This window comes from Medicago sativa, chromosome 1 (genome assembly GCF_051527215.1).
Source record: "Medicago sativa cultivar Bolivia chromosome 1, Bolivia_mono, whole genome shotgun sequence".
Taxonomy (NCBI): Eukaryota; Viridiplantae; Streptophyta; class Magnoliopsida; order Fabales; family Fabaceae; genus Medicago; species Medicago sativa.
In genome coordinates this window covers 62,918,686-62,926,081 of record NC_140749.1, presented here as the reverse complement: position 1 = coordinate 62,926,081, position 7,396 = coordinate 62,918,686, and the positions used below count along the sequence as shown (strand labels likewise).

Sequence of the window (7,396 nt, the reverse complement as noted above, 5' to 3'; positions counted from 1 at the left end):
CTTTGAAAAATGTATATGCATTTTGTCCTAAATTTTTTATTTAGAAATCGAGCTAAGATGATGATCAATTCAACTTTAACTGAATTTAACTAACCACTTAAATGTAACTACGTACTTAATTAGATTAGAAAACTTTGTAAGTATCACTTTTTGTTTTCCATATCATTTTTATAGGGCTTCTGTCTAATTCTCATTTAAGAGTTCCCCCTCATCTCTAGCCACTAGTCACATCTTTTTTATTCATCCTGTTTTCCCTCAAAGCACCTCTTATCCTTGGTGATTTCAACAGATCCATGGGAGAAATATGATTTTTTTTTTTGGTACAAAGAGAAATATGATTTTGTTATGGTTAATCGCATTTTCAATCCATAACATAACATATATTTAGGGAATTAGGGTGTAAATGAGTTGAACTACATCCGATTTTGTTATTTATATTATAGTCTTACAGAAATATGTAAAACTTTGTTTATTCTTGGGTTAAAGTTATTTTTTTTAGTCAAGATTAGCAAAAGTTTATACGATTATAAAAGAACTGAAAACATAAATGACTATAGCAAACCAAATTCAAGCTTTACTACTAATTTTAACAAGCAAAACTCAATTTCTTTTAGTTAAGCTCGTTTTTATAAATAAGTCAAACTTAAGTCATTGGTTTTTCTCACAAGTTAAACTCAACTTTTAAGTATTCGACTCAGTCCAACTAATTGTATATTAACATTTGGCATTTCAATTAATTTTTTTTTTCTTATTCTAAAAGGATACGTAAAGAAGAATCTCTAATATAGTGATAGGTGATAACTAATACCTTAATACTTGATTTCATGCGCCGCGTGTCTAACTATACAAATAAAATATTGATTTTTCCATATTTTATTTGTGTGTATATACACACACACACAAGCTTTTTTATTTAATTGAAATAATGTTCATCTTAGCTTTGCTACATAGGTGGATGATTAAAATAAAGTTTCAAAGATCTGGTTGCATCTCCCTTTCTCAATAATTGCAATAAAGAAATGGTCTTATATCATCGTGCTTTGTTTCTTCTCTCTTGCAGTTTTCATCTCATCAATGATATACCATAAACTAAAAGTGTTCTTCCTAACGAGACGCCACTTGTTCTCTCTCATATCTTTGCTTAATAATAACAATCACAATCATATTAACTAGTGAGGATGTCGTAAATATACTATGTATATTTTTAAATTTCAATTAAATATAACATTACAGAGCATGAATTTTAGGTGATGTTTGTCGGATTACAGTGATGGATAAGAGATGACCCGACAACATGTTTTTAAGATGGTATCAGAATCTATTCAAAATTCATTGGGTCGCCTGCTATCAGGTTTCTGTTATCAAATCACCATGAACCAAACTCAATAGTGTTGATCTGACAATATGTTCCTAAGATACACATCATAAGATGAAATTAGAATCAATTTTATAGATTAAAGGCCTGTTTGTTACGGATTAAAATAAAAGTGATTTTGACATAAAATAATTTAGAGATTATATTTTAGAGATTTTGTGAAAAATCAGAATCTATTTTGCATTTGTTTACCGTAGTAAAAATAGCTTTTTTTAAACAAATAATCTAGATTGTTTGGATACAACTATATAAAAGAGATTTTTTGTTACAAAATTTGTTCAATCTTTTAAATCATATTTTCTCCCTCCTCTAAAAAAAATCTATTTTTTGAGAAACTGCTCTTCAGAGCTTCTCATTTGAAATTGTTTTTAGATTTTTTTAAAATTCTGATTTTTTTTAAAAATATGTAACAAACGGATGCAAAACTCTTAAAAGTGATTATTTTTTTTAAAACAAATGATTTTTTTCTTAAAAAAGCTATAATAAACGGCTCTAAATAAATTCTAATGAGAATTTCGATTAAAGAACTTTATCAAAAAACAAATTGTTTAGAGGAATTTGAGTTCAATTCTTTAACGGTATAATTATTGGTCATGTTTTATTTATCTTTCGATCAAACTTCAAACTATCAGAGTCTATTTTCTTTAAAAACCGGAGGTTAACTAAAAAATAATTAGAACTTTTTTAAGCTGCAAAGTTAATGTGAATTAAAAGAACATAATGGTTGGAAACAGTGCTTCCTACGGTGGCAACTTGCGGTTGGCTTGAAGCTTTGTCTTTGAGCTTCATTTAAACACTAAACGCAAGGTTTTTTAATTTGTGGGCCAAAGGAGACTGTCAAATTTTTGTTGGTGTAGATCACTGCTCATGTTATGCTTGGATATATAGTACTACTCTTCTCTCATCTGTTTTTCCTCGTTCCTGTCAATATAGCTAAACATGAGTTAACTCACGCACGTATATTCAGTGGGAATGAGCAAAAATAGACGATAGAAGAGCAATTCTCTTGAATATATACACTATACACATAGGTATGACATTAAGTACACATGTTTAACATGAACATTTACACACCAAAAACATGGACATTTCGTCAAAAAGTGAACTCCCCTCAAAAAGGGTATATTTTTTTTTAACCGTTGATTTATTATTTAATGGGCTATGTACCCATTATCATTGATGTAATGTAAGGAAAACTTTATCTTTTTAATAACTAAACTAAGTTATAGTTATACGTCGCACTTTACATTGTGACTAATATGCTATGATATGATATCAACTTTGTTTAGTTGGAGGAGGATGAAAAGGGAAAAAGTGTCAATAATTGAATTATATAAATGATGCATAATTGTACCAATTTTAGGAAACGCAGACATGTATCTTATATTATATATATGTAGTGTAATAATATAAACCAAGAAGTATAAGGAACCAACATGCAAGGTTCCTCACAAATAATATAATTAAAGTAATTCGACTTTCCATCGTGATGCTACAGAGATATATAGCCCATCCCACCAACAAAAGAAGAATGTCATCGACTGGTAGGCAACGTATTCCTTTTGAGTTTTACTTTTGTGTCGTAATAAATAAATAAATAAACTATGACAACACTATTGTTTTTAAAAAAGAAAAACTATATTCTTCAAAAAAAAAAAACTATATATAATATATAACTTTTTTTAGGAAATATATTTAACTGTTTTCCCTTGCAACAAAAGTGCAGGCAAAAATATAACACCGTTTATTCAAAAGAAATAAAGTACCTCGTACCAGCACCACATATGTGTGTTTCATAAAAATAAAAAAAACATACAGGTATTTTATTTTGTTTTTGAAATAAAAATGATATCAAGTTGGGAATCAGGAATTTTGCATAAGGGAGAACAAGTCTGATGAACATAATTTGATTAAAAATACTATCGCTTAAATACAATTCAAAATATTTAGGGTAAAATATATTTTTAGTCCCTACAAAATCAAGAGTTTTTGTTTTTAGTCTTCCATACTATTGTAGTTTGTAAAAATAGTCTCTATTTTAAAAAAATTACAAAAATTGGATATTTTTAGTCCTCCAAAATAATTCTTATAAAATTTCAAATAGGAACTACAAGTAAATAATTTTTTTATAGGAGTTAAACTTAAAAGGTTGTAATTTTATAAAGACTAAAACATATTTGACCGAAATATTTAACACAAAGCTGATATTTAGTAAAAGAAACTTTTAAAAGAAATGGAAAAGCGGAATTAAAATATTATTAATATTAAAGATTGCACTAAGTTTTACAACCGTATAGATAAGATTTAACCATCGTTTTTTGAAGTTACAAAATCAAACTTTTGTCGTTGAGTTGACACATTTGAAACTAAAATAAATAATTATAAGAAGTACTAATCAACAAGTATAGCTATAGTTTCACTACAAGAATTCCTCTAATTAGTGACAGATTCAAAATTGCGTTACTGACGGATTTGGACCCTCAGTAATTACTGACGGTCTAAACCCTCACTAATGCAGAAAAAACCCTCAATAACATTACTGACGGAATAAACCCCTCAATAATTCAAAAAGTTACACACAGAAAAATAATTACTATTATTTTAATATTACTGGCAGATAAATTCCGTCAATAATGTTAATGTAGGACTATTTGTATTACTGGCAGATTTAAATCCGTCACTAATTCTTTAACAAAACAATAATCTGCCAATAATGCATCTCGTATCCTCTCTCTCTCTCTCAGCTGGCCTCTTCTCTCACCACACTATTTCTCTTTTCACAAGCAAAACCCAGTCCCTCTCGTTTCTCTCTCTGAAACGCATTCAGGATTTGCAGTTCTCACCTCTCTTCTTCTTTCAACCACTCGTTTTTGAAATTCTGACCCATCACTCTTCTTCAAATCCAGTCGTCACTTTCTCACAGTTCTCACCCACTCTAATCCAAGGTAAGTCAATCGATCTCCAATCTCTGCTTCCTTCTCCAATGGCTGATTTTAGGGTTTCATAATTGGGAATTGGGAATTGTTTAGGGTTTTAGAATTGGAGATTGGAAATTGTTAATTGGAAAATTGTTTTAGGCTTAATGAACTAAAGTCGATTAGGCTTATCTATGAATGTTGCAGAATTGTTCAGAACTTACTTTGGAAAATTGCGTTAAGTTTCAGACTTGCTTTAGGTACGAGAATTGCTTGTTTTTTATTTGTTTATGATAAGCCAGAATTGCTTTAAGTTTGAGCATTGCTTGTTTCAGAATTGCTTATTCCAATCTGTTATGCATTATTGGCTATACTATCAAAATGCATCATGTTTGAGAGCATGATTGGTCTAAATTTCATGAAAGTATGTGTTAGGTCATATCAAGAATATGATATTGATAGTAGTTCTTGTTTATGCCTTATATAAGAGAGGTTATAAAATTGATAAGTAATGAAAGATATGAAGACATATTATCCTGAATTTAGCATTCACGGGATAAAATCGATTCATTATTTAGTATACAGATTCAATTTTTTTACTTATAATTTTGCAGTTAGCATTCACTAGATCGATGTGCACTAGAAAAACTGTACTTGAACTGGCTGCAATAAGTAAGCAATCTTAAGCCAATAACATTAGAACTTGGAGGGAAATCGCCTTTCATTGTCTGTGAGGATGCTGATATTGACAAGGCTGTTGAAACTTGAAATTTCTCACTTTGCTCTTTTCTTTAATCCGGTTTATATTCCTTGTCATCTTTCTTATGCTTATAGCTTTTTGATTTCTAGTTCTGCTTATAGCTTCTGCTTATTGCTTATGCTTATAGGTTCTTCTTATTGCATATAGCTTCTAAATCTTTGCATATAAATGACAGTTTCTGAACACTGGTGTAGTTGATTTAATATTATTTAGGTGATGTGTTCTTGATGTTAATAAATGACACTAGTTATACAAGCTTATGTTAATAAATGGCGTTTTGGAACTTGAAAATGCAGGGAGGATCATCAAATAAAGTTGTGGACTGCATTCTATGTTTGAAAGGATATTATGAATGGAAACTATCTGGTGGAATTGGTGTGTGGAGGTATGGTGGAACTGTGAGGATTACTTCCTTACCGAAGATCTCTCCATCTTCCTCCATAGTTGGCAGTGAAAGTGCTGATGACTCGTTGGACGAGTCCGAGTCATCGCAGTATGAGCATCTGCTAGAATTTCTCCACCTATCCGAAGAGTTCTTGAATGAAGAAACCAAGACTACCAATGTTCTTGCTTTCCTTTTTGATCACTTTGGACTCAGACTTCTTCAGGCTTACCTTAGAGAGACAGATGGGAAAGATGATCTGCCTCTGAATACAATGGTCGGTAAGATCTTTACTGGTTTGTTGCAATGTTGTATATTACTGATTATTAGATGACTATGTAGAAAATGAGTATATTAATCACTAAATATGTATAATGTATTTATTTATAAGAGGGTAAGATAGATCTCGAGTATGACTCATATTCACCGATAAGTGGACAATAGCTCAACCAAGCGTCTTTCTTCCCTCTTTGTTTCAGGGGACGAAGGCAACTTTTCCGGCGACAGCAACAGCCGCCTTCAGCTTCTGCAACATTCTATGGGTTTGTTTTGTCCCTGTTCTTCGTCGTTTTGGTTTCTGCAAAGGTTGAAGTGAGACCAGTATCGTTCTCTCTTTGTCTGCGGTAATAGTGAGGCTATTTTAATTAGTGGTTAAGTTATGTTGGGCTTTTATTTTTATAATAGAAATTACACCTTAGGTTTTTTATTCTTCTTCTCTGGCCCAACTCAGTATTCCGGTTCTCCTTCTGGATACAAGTAAACTCTGTTCTTCTTCTTCTACAAAGCCCTCCATTTTCCTTTTACTTCTGAGTGCTAAGCCATATGCTTTTCCTCCATTTTTTCTCTATTTGTTTTGGATTCAATTAGTTAAGTTATCTTGGGTTTTGATTTGTTTTCTTTGATTGAAGGTTTTGTGATTATTAATGTTAGTGACAAATTAACAAAGTTATTTATAATTTATTAAGAAATGATTACCCGTTTAATTAGTGGTATACCGGTTATAGTGTTCCCCAAAGTAAAAGATGGAAATGATGGATTAAGTGCAAATGACCTTGTTGATACATTAAGGTCAGATGCATCTTTATTTCATTTTCTGCTATTGCATTTAACTTTTATTATTTAATGAATTTGATATGTGAATGCTTTACTTCAAAGTCGAAATGCATTTTCTTTTTAATTTAGCTATAACTAAATTTGCAAAAGGAGGATTAAAAACTAAAAGGAACTTTGATATGCTACATGTAGACATTGTTATATTATTAGCTCATGGTTCATTTTTTCAACAGGAGGTTCGAGGTTGATTTTGTTCTATTAGCTGGATACCTCAAGCTTATACCAGCGGAACTGATCCGAGTAAATTGCTAATTTATGGTACTTCATTTTCAAAGCCATTCGGAATATATCATTTTCTTCGGCCTACTTGCAGAGAGACCCTCTTCAGCTGCTGAAAGATTGAGGAATCTAATACTCAAGAAGAGTTGAAGGATTTTCAAGGATTTTGAGTTAGGAGGGAGATCAAGATCGAATTTTCCTGAATATTATGATAATTAGTTTATTATGTTAGTTTTTAGATTGTACAAATATTATTGATATATTTATCGTTTTGTACGAATATTATGATAATACACGTTGTTTAATTAATTTATGTCTTATTAAATTAAAAATTTATTTCATTAATTTCTCTGTGTTTAATAAATTTTATTTCTTTAATAAAAATTAAAAAGTGGAAAGGAATAAAAAAAAAAGTGAGAAGTACATTACTGGCTGAAATTTCCGTCAGTAATGCAGATCTGTATAAACATTACTGGCGGAATTTTCCCTCAGTAATGGAGAGGTAGTTCTGACAAAGCATTACTGAGGGATTATTCCGCCAGTAATTACTGGCGGAATAATCCCTCAGTAATGCTTTGTCAGAACTACCTCTCCATTACTGAGGGAAAATTCCGCCAGTAACATTACTGACG

General features: G+C 30.8%; 1 long non-coding RNA gene across 3 annotated transcripts; it reads left to right on the top strand.

Annotated features, from left to right (window-relative positions):
- The first annotated feature begins 4,070 nt into the window (after positions 1–4,070).
- LOC146956228 (uncharacterized) lies at positions 4,071–7,073 on the top strand. Of its 3 annotated transcripts, none has more exons than XR_015019831.1 (4): positions 4,079–4,320; positions 4,498–4,550; positions 5,347–5,709; positions 5,912–7,073. It is a non-coding gene; the product is annotated as an uncharacterized LOC146956228 (long non-coding RNA). The 3 variants fall into 3 exon arrangements; XR_015019832.1 differs by lacking the exon at positions 4,498–4,550 and having other exon boundaries at positions 4,125–4,320; positions 5,912–6,500; positions 6,719–7,073; XR_015019826.1 differs by lacking the exon at positions 4,498–4,550 and having other exon boundaries at positions 4,071–4,320.
- Positions 7,074–7,396: the final 323 nt, after the last annotated feature.